This window comes from Podarcis vaucheri (genome assembly GCF_965113315.1).
Source record: "Podarcis vaucheri genome assembly, chromosome: 9".
Classification (NCBI taxonomy): domain Eukaryota; kingdom Metazoa; phylum Chordata; class Lepidosauria; order Squamata; family Lacertidae; genus Podarcis; species Podarcis vaucheri.
Genome location: NC_138767.1, coordinates 55,540,388 through 55,554,900, shown reverse-complemented (window position 1 = coordinate 55,554,900; position 14,513 = coordinate 55,540,388). Strand labels below are relative to the sequence as shown.

The 14,513-nt window shown below is 48.4% G+C and overlaps 1 protein-coding gene across 3 annotated transcripts in view; it reads right to left on the bottom strand.

Moving 5' to 3' along the window:
- PDGFRA (platelet derived growth factor receptor alpha) overlaps positions 1-14,223 on the bottom strand; it is a 59,687-nt gene extending 45,464 nt beyond the window's left edge. The window contains exon 1 of one of the 3 annotated variants that reach the window (XM_082238084.1): positions 14,040-14,223. The gene's annotated coding sequence lies outside the window, so the exon portion shown is untranslated. Of the gene's footprint in view, positions 1-11,481; positions 11,504-12,990; positions 13,169-14,039 lie in introns of those variants that run through there. The other 2 variants (XM_082238085.1, XM_082238087.1) reach the window with 2 other exon arrangements.
- Between the last annotated feature and the right edge of the window lie 290 nt (positions 14,224-14,513).

Genomic DNA, 14,513 nt, shown 5'->3' with positions numbered 1-14,513 from the left:
AATATAGTAGCAAGACCTCAACAGGCCAAGAAATAACTCACTACCTCTTTCCTTACGCAACATGCACAGTTCAATACAAGTGACAGCGCATGCTGATTTTATACCAGATGTTATCTTGTGTCTTCCCTTTGCCCAGCTGAAGAAGCAGGTTCTATCAACAGCAAATTTACAGCATGACCCTAAGCATGTTTACTCAAAAGACTTAATAAAGATATTTAGGATTCTGCCGTTTATAGCATCCACCTCTTCTACTGGACAAAGGTACTATACAAGCATAGGTGTTCCCAAAACACCATCTATAGGATTGCCAGTCGCATTCTTATCCATCCCTACTAAACTATTATTTGTCGCCATCTGTAGAATAAGGGAATTAGCTTTAAGCAGCTTCAACCAAAACTCCTTTTCCATATATGATAGAAAATTAATAGCTTTCAGCCATACTGCACACCTCATCCCATCTGATCTCGGAAGCTAAGCAGGGTCAGGCCTGGTTAGTACTTGGATGGGAGACCACCTGAGAATACCGGGTGCCATCGGCTTAGAGCCTGGGTAGCTCAGCTGGTTAGAGCATGGTGCTGATAACACCAAGGTTGCAGGCTTGATCCCCACGTGGGACAGGTGCATATTCCTGCATTGCAGAGACTATATGATACTCAGGAACCCTTCTAACTTTAAGATTCTATAATTCTATGAATAAGGTCCTTCCTTGGGGCAGAACCAGAGCTCCATCGTACAGCATTGGACTTGCATGCTTAATCCCTGACATTTCCAGATAGGGGCAGGAAAAGCTCCAGTCTGAAACCTTGGAGAACCTCTGTCAGTCAGAGTTGACAATATTGTGCTAGATGGGCCAATTGTCTGACTCTGTTCCTAAATACAGTGGTACCTCTGGTTAAGAACTTAATTCATTCCGGAGGTCCGTTCTTAACCTGAAACTGTTCTTAACCTGAAGCACCACTTTAGCTAATGGGGCCTCCCGCTGCCGCCGCACCACCAGAGCACGATTTCTGTTCTCATCCTGAAGCAAAGTTCTTAACCCGAGGTACTATTTCTGGGTTAGCGGAGTCTGTAACCTGAAGCGTATGTAACCTGAAGCGTATGTAACCCGAGGTACCAGTGTACAGACTGTACTTGTGACATGCATTGGAACTGCAACAGCATATCAGGGAGGAACATTAAACCAATATCAAGGAAAAACCAAAGGAGTGATTTACTGACCACTGCAACCTCGATCTGGCTGCCCTTCTGTAAGTAGAGGGATGAGCAGCAGCCTGCATTCCCCCACCAGGACTGACAGATGACCAGAACATGCACAACAACTCCAGAAATTCAGCAGATGGCATTCCTGCAGAAACAAGTCATCTGCCTTGGTTTTTCAATTAGCAATAATGGCCATGTGTTTATGTAAAGTGCCTCCCACTGATAAGAGGCTCTTGGACATCAAAGTCGTCTTCCTTTCCAGCCTTCTTCTCCCCTCATCTTTTTTTTTTTAATCACAGTTCTAGCCTGTATTTTTCCTAGATAAAGAATCCACAGTACATACATCTTTTTAAAAAAAGATATATCCCATAATCTTCTCTGATTAGCTAACTTCTCGTGCTTCAAGCTGCCTCTGCTGTCTATTCTTGCAACCAACTCCCATCTATTTACAGAGAAAGAAAATGTACTGAGTTCAGTGAAAAATACTCCAAATCAGTGTGCTTAGAAACATTCTACAATAAAGTTTTCATGTTTAAAATAAACCACATCAGGATTCGGGGCTTATCCACACTTTTGCCCTGTTCTTTCCTGACATTGGTTCACATTTAAAGCTCTGTGTCCAATAAGTTTTGCTTTGTTTTTGACCTGGAGGTTTCTTAGTGTAAATCCACTCTCTAGCACTCAATTGGAGCAAATTCTGGGTTTCCACAGGTTGTTGTTTGCTTCGAGTCAGCTTGGGGCAGGGTAGAGAGCTGCTCCACAAGTTCCTGATTTTGGTGATCATCAAATTGGAAAATACGGGGGGGGGGGGCAGAGAGAGAAAAGATGACATGTTGGTTTGTAGAGCAAATGGAAATTTGAGCTACTCCCTTCTTTGTTAGAAAAGTTAAGACCAAAAACACTAGTAAAGGTAAAGGGCCCCCTGACCATTAGGTCCAGTCATGGCCAACTCTGGGGTTGCGGCGCTCATCTCGCTTTATTGGCTGAGGGAGCCGGCGTACAGCTTCCAGGTCATGTGACCAGCATGACTAAGCTGCTTCTGGCGAACCAGAGCAGCGCACAGAAACGCCGTTTACCTTCCCGCCAGAGCGGTGTCTATTTATCTACTTGCACTTTTGACGTGCTTTCAAACTGCTCGGTTGGCAGGAGCAGGGACCGAGCAACGGGAGCTCACCCCATCACGGGGATTCGAACTGCCAACCTTCCGATCGGCAAGTCCTAGGTTCAGTAGTTTAACCCACAGCACCACCCGTGTCCCTCCAAAACACTAGTAAGTGGGCATTACAATAAACAACACCAAGCCAGCCATTCTGCAGTTCCTCAGAAGGGAAGCAAAGTAACAGCTCAATTGTATTCATGTTTATTAAAAAATACAAAATACAAGTAAACTGTTTGCGTGATGGTTTATTCCCAGCAAAAATGTGCATAAAATTGCTGCCTATTGCTGCAAAATCTTACGCAAACGTGCTTGGGAGGAAGCCACATTAAACAGAATGGGGCTTATCTGTAAGTAACCATGCATAAGAGTGGGCTGCACAATGTTTGCTTCTAAAGTACAGCCTTTCACTGTATTGCCATAAAATAGCCAGTTCACAAAATTCTGTCTGCCGCTCTCAAGCAATGCCATGTTAAAGTGTGAGTGATGGATAAACAGAAGTCAGGGGACCAGCTTTAGAAGAGCGATTGGAGCAAGAGAAAGAAAATTCACCCATCTTAAAAGGTAAAGGTACCCCTGCCCGAACGGGCCAGTCTTGACAGACTCTGGGGCTTGTGCGCCCATCTCACATCTATAGGCCGGGGGCCAGCGCTGTCCGGAGACACTTCCGGGTCACGTGGCCAGCGTGACAAAGCTGCATCTGGCGAGCCAGCGCAGCACACGGAACGCCGTTTACCTTCCCGCTGGTAAGCGGTACCTATTTATCTACTTGCACCCGGGGGTGCTTTCGAACTGCTAGGTTGGCAGGCGCTGGGACCGAGCAGCGGGAGCGCACCCCGCCGCGGGGATTCGAACCGCCGACCTTTCGATCGGCAAGCCCTAGGCGCTGAGGCTTTTACCCACAGCGCCACCTGCGTCCCCCATCTTACCCTCCTCCTAAAACACCATTATGAAGCTCCTGCGGTGTGATTTGGCTGCATTTACTCCAACAGGCCAGTTGGCGGCACTGTTGATTCACGCTGATACAGCAACGTTCTATTACTTTTGACTGATGCAAACTTTAGCCTCAGAGGCAACAGATCAATTTTGGAGTGAATCCAGATTACCTAAATAACATCTGCTGGAAAACCTTGATTTTCAAATGGAAAAAAAAATATGTATTTCTGCTCTGCTTTTGCTAAATGCCATGACCCCATAGTCCTAGAAACTGCCCAAGCATTATTAGAACCAGGTAAGGAACCAGTTACATAATCGCAAGGTTGTCCAACATTTGCAAGGATTGAAAACCTCCTTGAGGGTCATCAGATGCTAATCAGCCTATAGTCTCCCCAAAGAGATGTTGCACATTTCCAAGAAAGCATCAAGGAAGCCTAATAAAAAGAAACACATTTTGAAGAAAGCTTTATATTTTGCAAGCTTCATTGAAACATGTTCATGGGGCCACCTGCAACTTTTCACGGTTGCTGGCTTTTTTCCTAGCAAAGTTCTACCGAAAGCAGAAATTCCCAGTGCAAGGAATAGCAGGGGATTCTGCAGCTTTCAGTGACTCCAGGGGAGAGAGGAGCAGGCAATAAAAAAATTGGCTTCCTAGATCCATTTTAAAGATGATGAATTCACAGGCGTAAAACCTGAATGAGTTACAGGATCAAATTCTCCATCCAAGGCCCGTATCCAAGATTGCTTTCCAAAAATGTCGATTCCTCCTTGGTTTGATGGATATCACTTCCCCCTTTTGGCCCATTACCCGCTGCAAGTATTTCATTTCCTGGACTGTTTCCCAGCCAAGGAAATACTGAAAGAGCAGAGGAGAAGAAAGAAGAGAAGGGTCTTTTCCTAATGCCTCCCTAGTTTGCTGCTCCCATGGAAGGAACACCACCTTGCCGCAACCTTGCATCAAATACATTGAGTGATGCACATGTGACCCGGGGCCATTTAGGTTACAGGTCTACTATTGTGTGCCAGCCTCCCATTTGTGGTAAAGTATGCTTGGCATAGGGTGGCGCTGTTGGTTAAACCACTGAACCTAGGGCTTGCCGATCAGAAGGTTGGCAGTTCGAATCCCCGCGACGGGGTGAGCTCCCTTTGCTCGGTCCCTGCTCCTGCCAACCTAGCAGTTCGAAAGCACCTAGTACAAGTAGATAAATAGGTACCACTCCAGCGGGAAGGTAAATGACATTTCCGTGCGCTGCTCTGGTTTGCCAGAAGTGGCTTAGTCATGCTGGCCACATGACCCAGAAGCTGTACACCAGATCCCTTGGCCAGTAAAGCAAGATGAGCACCGCAACCCCACAGTTGTCTGCGACTGGACCTAATGATCAGGGGTCCCTTTACCTATGCTTGGCCTAGTTTGAAAACACCAGTGGGCTTCGTATTGGCCCAAATTGAAACTTAATGTGGTGGAGGGTTTCGCCACCTTTAAAAAAAACTCTAACTAAACATGTATGCATTTGGAGTCCTGTGTTGCTGTTATCATTGCAACACAGTAAAGCAGCAAACTGTTGATTAAGCGAGAATATGGGGAGTCTGCTGGATCAGCACCCCAAAAGGGTTGGCATTCTGGAGCGACAAGCTAACATATAATCTGCTCGCTCTAAGTGTGGTCTCTTATTTTTGGATAAGCGCCACTGGCTGGAGTGAAATATCAACCTGTGTAGTGAGAAGTCTTGTTCACCTACTAAAGGGAAGGGTTTTAAGTTTCAGCTAACCTGTGATAAAAAGATTCTGTCTGCTGTGCCTAATCTGTGACGGGTAATTGGCACATGCAAATTGCTACCTGAAGCCATGGGCATAGCCACGATTTATTTTAGGGGGACAGGCTTTATGCTGGGGTGAGGCAGAACCGAGTTATCTTCAATGCAATTGCTCAGTTAGTATTTTTATTTATTTACTTGATGGGGGGGCAGCTATGCCCGTGCTTGAGCAGCAGTCCATGAGTGATGAATATGCATGTGTGAGCTGCTCCTTTGTTTCCCTACCAATGTAAAAATACTACTACAGTGGTACCTCAGGTTACATACACTTCAGGTTCCATATGCTTCAGGTTACAGACTCCACTAACCCAGAAATAGTGCTTCAGGTTAAGAATTTTGCTTCAGGATGAAAACAGAAATCGTGCTCCAGCGGCATGGCGGCAGCAGGAGGCCCCATTAGCTAAAGTGGTGCTTTGGGTTAAGAACAGTTTCAGGTTAAGAACGGACCTCCGGAACGAATTAAGTACTTAACCCAAGGTACCACTGTACCATGTACATTTCCGAGCCCAATTCAAGTGTTGGTGCTGACCTTTAAAGCCCTAAATGGCCTCAGCCCAGTATAGCTGAAGGAGTGTCTCCACCCCCATCGTTCAGCCCGGACACTGAGGTCCAGCGCCAAGGCCCTTCTGGCGGTTCCCTCACTGCGAGAAGCCAAGTTACAGGGAACCAGGCAGAGGGCCTTCTCGGTAGTGGCACCCGCCCTGTGGAACGCCCTCCCATCAGATGTCAAGGAGATAAGTAATGATACAACTTTTAGAAGACATCTGAAGGCAGCCCTGTATAGGGAAGTTTTTAATGTTTGATGTTTCACTGTGCTTAATGTTTTTAATTTGCTGGAAGCCGCCCAGAGTGGCTGGGGCAACCCAGTCAGATGAGCAGCATATAAATAAATTACTACTACTACTCCTACTATAAACTAACTCTAATTCTATCCCACCCTTTCTGCCAAAGAAGCCCTAATATGTGCACTTACGACTCTCCTATCTTGGCATCTAGACTTCCTTTTCACATTAATATGTTATGTCACTAAAGGATTGCTGGATCCTAGCATGATAACATCTGTTGCCTTTTGCTTGACTGAGATTCTAGGATGGTATGTGTGCCTCACTGGTGTAACGCAGGAGTGTTAACTCAAAAGGTTTTCAGATTCTCTGAACATAAACTCCAAGCTGTAGGCCGCTAATGTCAGGGCAGCCAAGATTTCTTGATACTTACACAGTGAGGCAAGAGAATGTGAAGCTGGGCATATGTAAGCCTTACTATTAATTTTAATTAATTATTAAATTATTATTATATTAAGGAATATTAAGGAATTAAGGAATCCTTTTGACCCTTAAAGCAGCTGGAGGAAGCTGAAGAACACTTAAGGCTGCCATCCATCCCTTTTGCTACAGAGGTTAGAGAGATGTACCTGCGAGACAGGGGTTCAAAGTCCCCACTTAGCCATTAACTTCACTGGGTGGCCTTGGGCCGGTTGCTGTCTCTCAGTCCAGCTGACTTCACAGGGTTGTTGAGAGGATAAAACAGGTAGGGGGTGAACCATGAACACCACCTTGATCTCCTTGGAGGAAAGGTGAGGTATTAATGTAAATGAAATAAAATAAAATAAAATGTGCCCCGATGAATTCAGGAGTAGTAAACATGCCTAGGAATGGGTTGCAAAAATATAAAATGAATTCTATGCTCATTGTGCAGTATAAAGCTTTTCCAGTACACTGGTACCTCAGGTTAAGAACTTAATTCATTCTGGAGGTCCGTTCTTAACCTGAAACTGTTCTTAACCTGAGGTACCACTTTAGCTAATGGGGCCTCCTGCTGCCACCACGCAGCTGCCGCGCAATTTCTGTTCTCATCCTGAAGCAAAGTTCTTAACCTGAGGTGCTATTTCTGCGTTGGCGGAGTCTGTAACCTGAAGCGTCTGTAACCCGAGGTACCACTGTATTGTAAACTAATCCAGTGTTGAGGCAAGAGCATCAGTTCCCATCATCCATTGCACATTTCGTACACACCTTCCAGTCAAAGAGTGCCAGAAGCACAGGTACAACATGCCAGAAACGGAACACGTTTGGTGAGCAGTTCCAGGTGGCTTAAGCAAGCAAACCGTTGCTATTTTGCTAGCTATATGGTGAAGCAAAGCGATTCTGGAGTCACAATCCACTCTGAACTGGGGAGAACCAGTCTCTCTCAGTTCAACACAAAGCTGAGTAAAACCCACAATGTCACACAAACACACACACACAAATGGATTTTTGCTTGGTGCTTTGGGGCAAGCCACCTCATTTCTTAAGAGCCATGTAACAGCAACCCCGTAAGAAAAGGAGCACTATCAGCACCACACTCTAACCAACTGAGCTAGTCACTTGGAGTCTCAATGCCTTTAAAAATCATTATTTCTAGACACCAGCTTAATATTCACCATGCCTTACTGATCTCAGAGGTAGTAGCAGTAACACGATGCCTTTATTAGGGTCAAGGGAAAGTCACAAGGTCATGCCATGAGGTCTGTTCTCAAGGAGCCACAACAGATCTAGCAGGAGAAGTGGGACTTCAACATTAACTTCTCATTGGAGTGGTTTTTATTATCTATAAATGAAGTTCTGTTCAGAATACTTGAAAAGTGAACTCCAGGCTATCTAAACTGGGTTCAAACTTTTCCTGCATTATCTTCAGTCCATTTTCATGCGTGTGTCAGTTCACTCATGGTGGAATTGTATTTTTTAAGGGGCAAAATATTGATTTCCGTCAGATTCTGCAAACTGAGAATCGCAGGGTTCGGAGTCTGATGATAAATTTGCACAACCACTTTTTAAAAGGTTTTCCTCATTCAGGCTAGTTCGTTCACTCACTAAATGTCAGGCAGGTTGTCACAGCAATTGTTTTGACTAGCTAAATCCACATGACTTGACTTCGGAATCTGGCCACACAACACAACCTGGAAAATATCCTCACCCCACAAAAAAGTTTAACCAGAAAGATTTGGGCTGTTCCCCTGGAAATGACTTGGAGCAGGCACAGGCAGGGTGATTAGAACATGCAGAACGATTCAAAAACATCTGCTTATACTCAACATGGAAGAAATGGTCATGAGAATATGTTTATGACTCACTTAGACTCTCCCCCCCCCAACCATTCTGTCCAGCTCATTGGAGAACCACATTTGAGATCTTTCAGAACTTCTTATACAGTCTGACCCACCATGTCTTTAGAATGGTCCACTCACAAAACCAGAATCACATATCCACACACTATCAAAATTGACCGCAGATATCAACTACGTTGAAAGAAATACATCATATGAACTCACCACTGGTGAAGTAGGATTTCTTGCTCTTGTTATTCTCACTTTACGCAAAAACAACAGTGCCCGCATTGACGTCTCTAGGGTCAAAATTTGATTCAACCAGAGTATGTGGAATCTATAAGAAGTACCGGTAGTAAATCAGGTGTCTTTTTAGGGACAGGGTAGTCTCCTAGTTCTTAATATTTAAAGCAAAAGGTGTCTGGATTGAGACGCCACACTCCCTGCTCTGAAAACCTGGGACTGTTTGTGGACCTGTGACCACTCCAATGTTGAAAGAAATCTACTCTGCACATGTTCAGAGGTATTCTTTGTCCACTTTGTGGTCTTGTGTTTATTTGTTAAGGTTGGGGTTTTTGTGCTTCCGCAAACTCCCCCAAGCATACAAACAACTCCCACTTGTTTCTCAGAGACTTCAGCTTCATTTCAGGGACAATGAGTTAAAATTAGAGGGAGAGATAACAAATTATAATAATGTATAAATGTTGAATTAGAGCACTGGAAGAGCCATCTGTTCCAAACTCCTGGCTACAAGATCAAGTTTCTCTGAAACCAAGGGCAGCAACCAACGCAGGAACCTCCATACTTAAATCATGCTCAACTATTTGGTGAATGAATGGATCTTAAGGCTTCACTCATTGTAGGGTACTACTTGCAGCGTGGCCAGAAAAGCCCGGGAGTTAGAATAGCAGCAGCTGAGGGTCGCCACATATCTTGTAAGCAAGAGGGCTTTCCATTCAGTCCGTCGTGCGTCCCCGCAGGAAGTTCCCTAATGTGAGGAAGGGAGAGTGCTCAAAAGCAGATTCACTACTAGCGATGAATGGGGTCTCCTGTCCACATCCCCCTCACACTCGGGCACAAGGCGCTCGCAATTCGCCAAAACAGTCGCTGGAGGGCAGCAGAGCACCGCCAACCTCAACGCCTCGCTGCTGCTGCTGCTGCGCGTTGTTGCAAAACGGCGCAGAGGACGAATCTGACCTCGCGGCTATAATTTACTGCTGCCTCTTCCCTTGGGAAATCAGAAGATCTGGCACGGTCCAAGCCGACCCACCCCGCCACATCACACAGTCAACACAGCAGCATTCAAGAAATTCTGCGCGATTCCTCCACTACTACTTCTCTCTCTCTCCACACACACACACACGTGTCCAGCGTTTTTAGTGCCTGGTCTTAAATTCTAAACTTTCTTCTTCTCTCTTTCATATCCCCCGCCTCCCCCCACCCCCAACTCCTGGTGTGGTACTGATCATGGACTTTGCTATTTCTCGGTAATTAATGAGTTCACCACCCCGTGCTCTTCTTGGCCGATCACGGAATTGTAGAATTGTAACGGTGGAAGGGACCCAAGGGTCATCCAGACCAACCCCTCGCAGTGCACGTCGCGCGTCAAGATCAGGGGTACGTGACTCCTCGCTAGTTGTCTTCCCTCCCACCCTTGCTCAACTTTATCGCGAGAAGTCTTTGCGGGGGGGGGGGAGGTGTGACCTGCGGACTCGACAGTTTTAGAGGGAGGGAGAATGTGATTCTGTAGCCGAGCAGCAAACCGCATTCATGACTTCTCGCCAGCCCCAGCCCCAGTCAGCGATTTGGAGACCGCTGTTTTCCATCCGTATAGGAATCACCAAGGCCTTGCTTGGGAAAGCAAAACAAAGCGAAGTTTGCAAGCTGGAGTCTTCCTAGATTCCTCCGCCCTCTCTCCCTTCTTCTCCTGAGGGGCAGTGGCGTAGCGTGGGGGGTGCAGGGGAGGCCGGCCGCACCGGGCGCAACATCTGGGGGTTAGGGTTAGGGTGCGCAAATCCACGGGTTAGGGGGCGCAAATTACTTGCCTTGCCCCGGGTGCTGACAACCCACGCTACGCCACTGCTGAGGGGGTCCCATGTATTTTAAAAGTCACCACCCCCCTTCCTAAAGCCAGCACATAACAGATGCCTCTTTCCTTTCCCCGTGTTTTTAAAAGTGGCAATATTGAGACATAGATTCGAGAGCCATTGTGGGCCTTCTGGGCAAGAGGGAAGGAAATTCAGACGCGGGTTCGAATCCCGAATATCTGGCAGCGCGCAAGAACTTCGATTTGCTACCAGGCGCGCTTTTCACGTGTTAGCAATAAGATTTCTAGAGCAAAACGTAACTTATGAAGCGACATTCTAACCACCTCAATGCACCTCAACAAATCCTGCTCCCTCATCTCCTTGTTATGCACTCTGACCCGCGTTTCAGTGTCTTAGCATGAGGCCTAGATTTGGAGATGATCGCTGAAGAACAACATCTGGAAGCTGGCTTGCGTCCACTTACAGAAGACAGACCTGCATGTGTGAATGAGACATTACAGACCATAAAGACATGCCGCTTCAAAAGCCATGCTTTGCAGCCCCGGTCTGTTCACACGTTCAACTGCGAGTCACCAACGCTGTGATCAGATTATGACCGTGCACGTGTGAATGGGCCCTCGGACTTCACCCTTATTCGATAGACCCATGGAGCAAAGGAAAAAAGTCAGGCATCAGCCAGCCTGACTCGACTTAAGGGATCCTTTCCAGAATAAGCGGCGCGAGCTAGCTTCCAATCCAAAACAACTGCGCATTGTAAAGAGACGCCTCGACGTTATCTCATTGTTTAGCTTGGAGACCGCTTACGTTCACACGCTTTTCACAGCCTGCCCGTTTAATGCCCGCCAGGACTTGGTGGCTCTCTGTCCACACACCTTGTTAAGCCGGAGTCGCTGGCCTCGAAAGTCCATTGAAGGAAGGCGCCTTAGAAGAAAGCAGCGCTGCGGCTTAACTGGCGCGAGGATCCGTTTCCTCGCAGAGACCAGTACTTCACATGGGGGCTCTCGTTTAAAAAAGAAGAGTGAATGAGGAAAGAGAGCGGAGAAAGAAAAGCTTAGACTAAGAGAAGATCTTCCTTACGCTTTTACTCCTTCCTTGCGAGAACACAATAGGATTGTCTGGACCAAATTCAAGAAACAAAAATTTGGGAGGGGGGGAGCGAAAGGGGAGCCTATTATTCTGTGCCCGCCTCCCGTGAGTTCTTGGCCGAGAGGGGTTATGGTCTTCCGGGAGGATTTGCTATCAGATCACCTAGTGAAAAGGATCCCTCCAGGTTTCAGGGAGATCCGGGCCGTAGTGACTGTCGAAGATGAAAGGGACTCCCGGCTCCTGCTCCGGATTCTTTGTGTGAAGTAGATTCCAGGGTGTTTCAGCCAAGCGGTGTTTCAGAGTTGATTTATGTGGGTATTGGGATGGCACCCTTTCAGTAGATGAAAATAAGTTAATCCTTGTGACGCAGCCCTTTAGGATCGGAAGGCAAGAATAGACCCGCGTCTGCCAAAAGTCCCCTCGGTCAAAGCGTCAGGAAGGGGGAAAAAAATCAGTATAAAAGCCCCTCGAATCAACGGTGGCCTATGGAAGCGATTCCAGTTAGACGGGGCTGTGATGGGGAAAATAGGGGGAGCTGGCAGAAGGACGCGCGGGTGCTGAGCTTTGGTTGCCTTCTCCGGGAAACTCCAGATTTCACAAATGGTGTCTCACCTCGGAACAAAGTGCTGCAAGTGGAACTCCGGGTCCGCCCCGTTGGGTCAAGAAACGAGGCAAAAAGAGAGCGTCAGGGTCGTCCGCTTCAATAACAAAATCAAGGCGCTCCAAGTCGCTTCACCTTTTGGGGGGAGGGGGGATGAAATGTCCATAGAAATGGAGGAGACAAATGGAGAAGACAAATTCTTAGGCTCCAACGAGAGATACATCCCAGTTCTGTGGCCCTTTCGGAGCCAAAGCGATCTGAAGCGGAGTTGCAAAGGTCTTCAGGGACTTTTTTCCCTCAAAGCAAGCAAGGAAGAAAAAACCTCTCCGCAGGAGTGTGTTTGTGGAGGCTAATCCAGAATAAACTCCCGCTTTGGGGGTTGTGCGCTCGTCCTTCCCCACCTCCGCCCGGTCCCAGATCCGTTTCTGTCCTCTCCAGCGGGTTGTCCCGGCCGGCCGTGTTCCTTGGATCGCCCACGAGCTGCTGGATGGACGATCCCGGTCCAAAGAAAACGTTGAGCAAGCGAGCGAGGAGAGAGCCATTTCCTGGTGCGCCCGCCCAAGAACTTTTTTTCCAAGGCGACTCGGCTCGCCTTGCAGCGTTGGCAGCGCCAGACAAACAGCCCCGTCGGGTTTTCCATAAGCAGCGTCTGCAATCCCCGAACCAAAAGTTTCCTCTTCCTCGCCTGGTTCCTCGGGTCCAGCTTGCGCGCAAGGCTAGGATGAGTCGAATTAAATGCGCGTCTTTAGGGACGCGATGGGGAGGGCAGGGAGGGGGTTTAGTGGCAGCCAGTCACCCCAAAGGGCGAAAGTATCTGCTTTTGAAAGGATATTCTAGCCACGTTTAGAGTGGGCGCTCTTCGAATTAAGAGGGCAGATAAACAGGGACGGGGGGTGGATCTCCCTCTGGGTCTGATACACTGGGATCACCAGATTCGGAGTGGCTTCGGTTTAGAGGGGAAAGGAAAGGACAAGGAAGGAAGAGTTCTAGTAGTTATTGGAAAGAGAGAAGAGAGAGAGAGAATGAGAGAGACCTGGATTTTAGGACTGCCACGATTTCTTGCCTCTTACCTTCCGCAACAGGCTCTAAGCTGTCCCCCGACCTCCCTGCATCTGCTGAGCACAGGCAGGGCGGAGAAGCCAAGGCTGCATGGCTAACTCCCCAGTCCTCTTCCTGCTCCGGGATTCATCTGCAGATTATCCCCGCTGTTTAAACACGCATACGCTCAAAAGGGGCTTCACTCCAGTTTGGGGCAGGCGCGCGCGCACACACACACACACTCGCGCCCCTCTTTCCCCTCCCCTCCAGGAGCCCCCCTTCTGCTGCTGCCCCCCTTCCCCAGTCCTTCCTCCCAGCCCAGCTGCAGGAATGCGGCGCGGTGGCCCCTGCGCGCTCCGCCGAATCTGGTTGTCATTAACGCTGCCAAGAAGCAGGCAGAGTTTTTTCTTTCCGCCAGCGCCGCAGCCTCCCTTCAGACCCGAGTTCACAGCTCCCTGGAGAGCAACACCCGATCGCGGAGATCCCTTGGCGACTGGCTGGGGACACTTGCCTTACGGGCAGGAATCCGAATTGGAGCTTGACTCCGAATTGAGGTGTTTCTCTGTCCACTCCTGTATCTTCCCCCAACATCCCATCCAGCTCATCCCCAGACCCGATCCTCGGAGATTCCCCACCTCTCCATCTTCCCCTCTGCTCCAGAGCGCTGCCTCTTTCTCGCTGCGCGCCAGGAAGAAAGAGAGCGTCTCACCTTGGCAGGAGGCGAAAGCTCCGTTTCCACCACCGCCCCCCCTCTCTTTGCGATAAGCTGCCCCGCAAATCCAAAAACTTTCCTGCAGCTCCCCGTTGTTTCAGGAGAAAGCTGCGCTCTTGGACACACTGCCTCGGGATTCAGTTCCCTGCTTGATCGACGGGGAGGGGGGCTCGGTTACTTTACTTCTGCGCACATAGAATCGCGTGGCAAAGTCTCCCCCCCCCACCGCGCGCCTGTGTCCCCAAAGGCGCTTTCTTATCCCACCCAGACACACCGAGCTCTCCGTTTGCTAGAATCCGACCTCGAAAACGTCCCGAGAGAGAAAGAGAGAGAGAAAGAGAAGGAGAAGGAAGAAATCCCTTCCCTTACCTTCTTGTGTTAATAATCCATAAAAAATAGTACGAGGAGAACGAAAACTTTGTTTTTGTTTTTGCCCCCAAGTAAGGTCCCAGTCTCCCTGCTGCTATTTCCCTTTCTCTGATGGCCTCAGAAACAGAGTCCTGTAATTGATTCAATGCTAGAGACCATCCTGCCCAAACTAATCATTTGCTTCAAGTAAATAGCTGTCAGGAAATGAAGCCCCCCCCCGCGCTGCTTCATAATAAGAGCCTCCCTGGTTTGTTGGGCGCCTGAGCTCCTCTGCCCGCCTCTTACGCTGGAGGGGGGCGGGAAGGGGGGTCAGCCCTGGCTTTCGGGCTTCATTTGGGACGGGGGCGGAGAAGCGCGTGCGTGCCTCTGTGTGTGTGTGTGTGTGTGTGTGTGTTGGCGATGGGGAGAGCTTGACCATATGGTAGAGGCTGGAGGCGGGAGGGGGACATTTGCACGACGGGGGGGGACGACTTT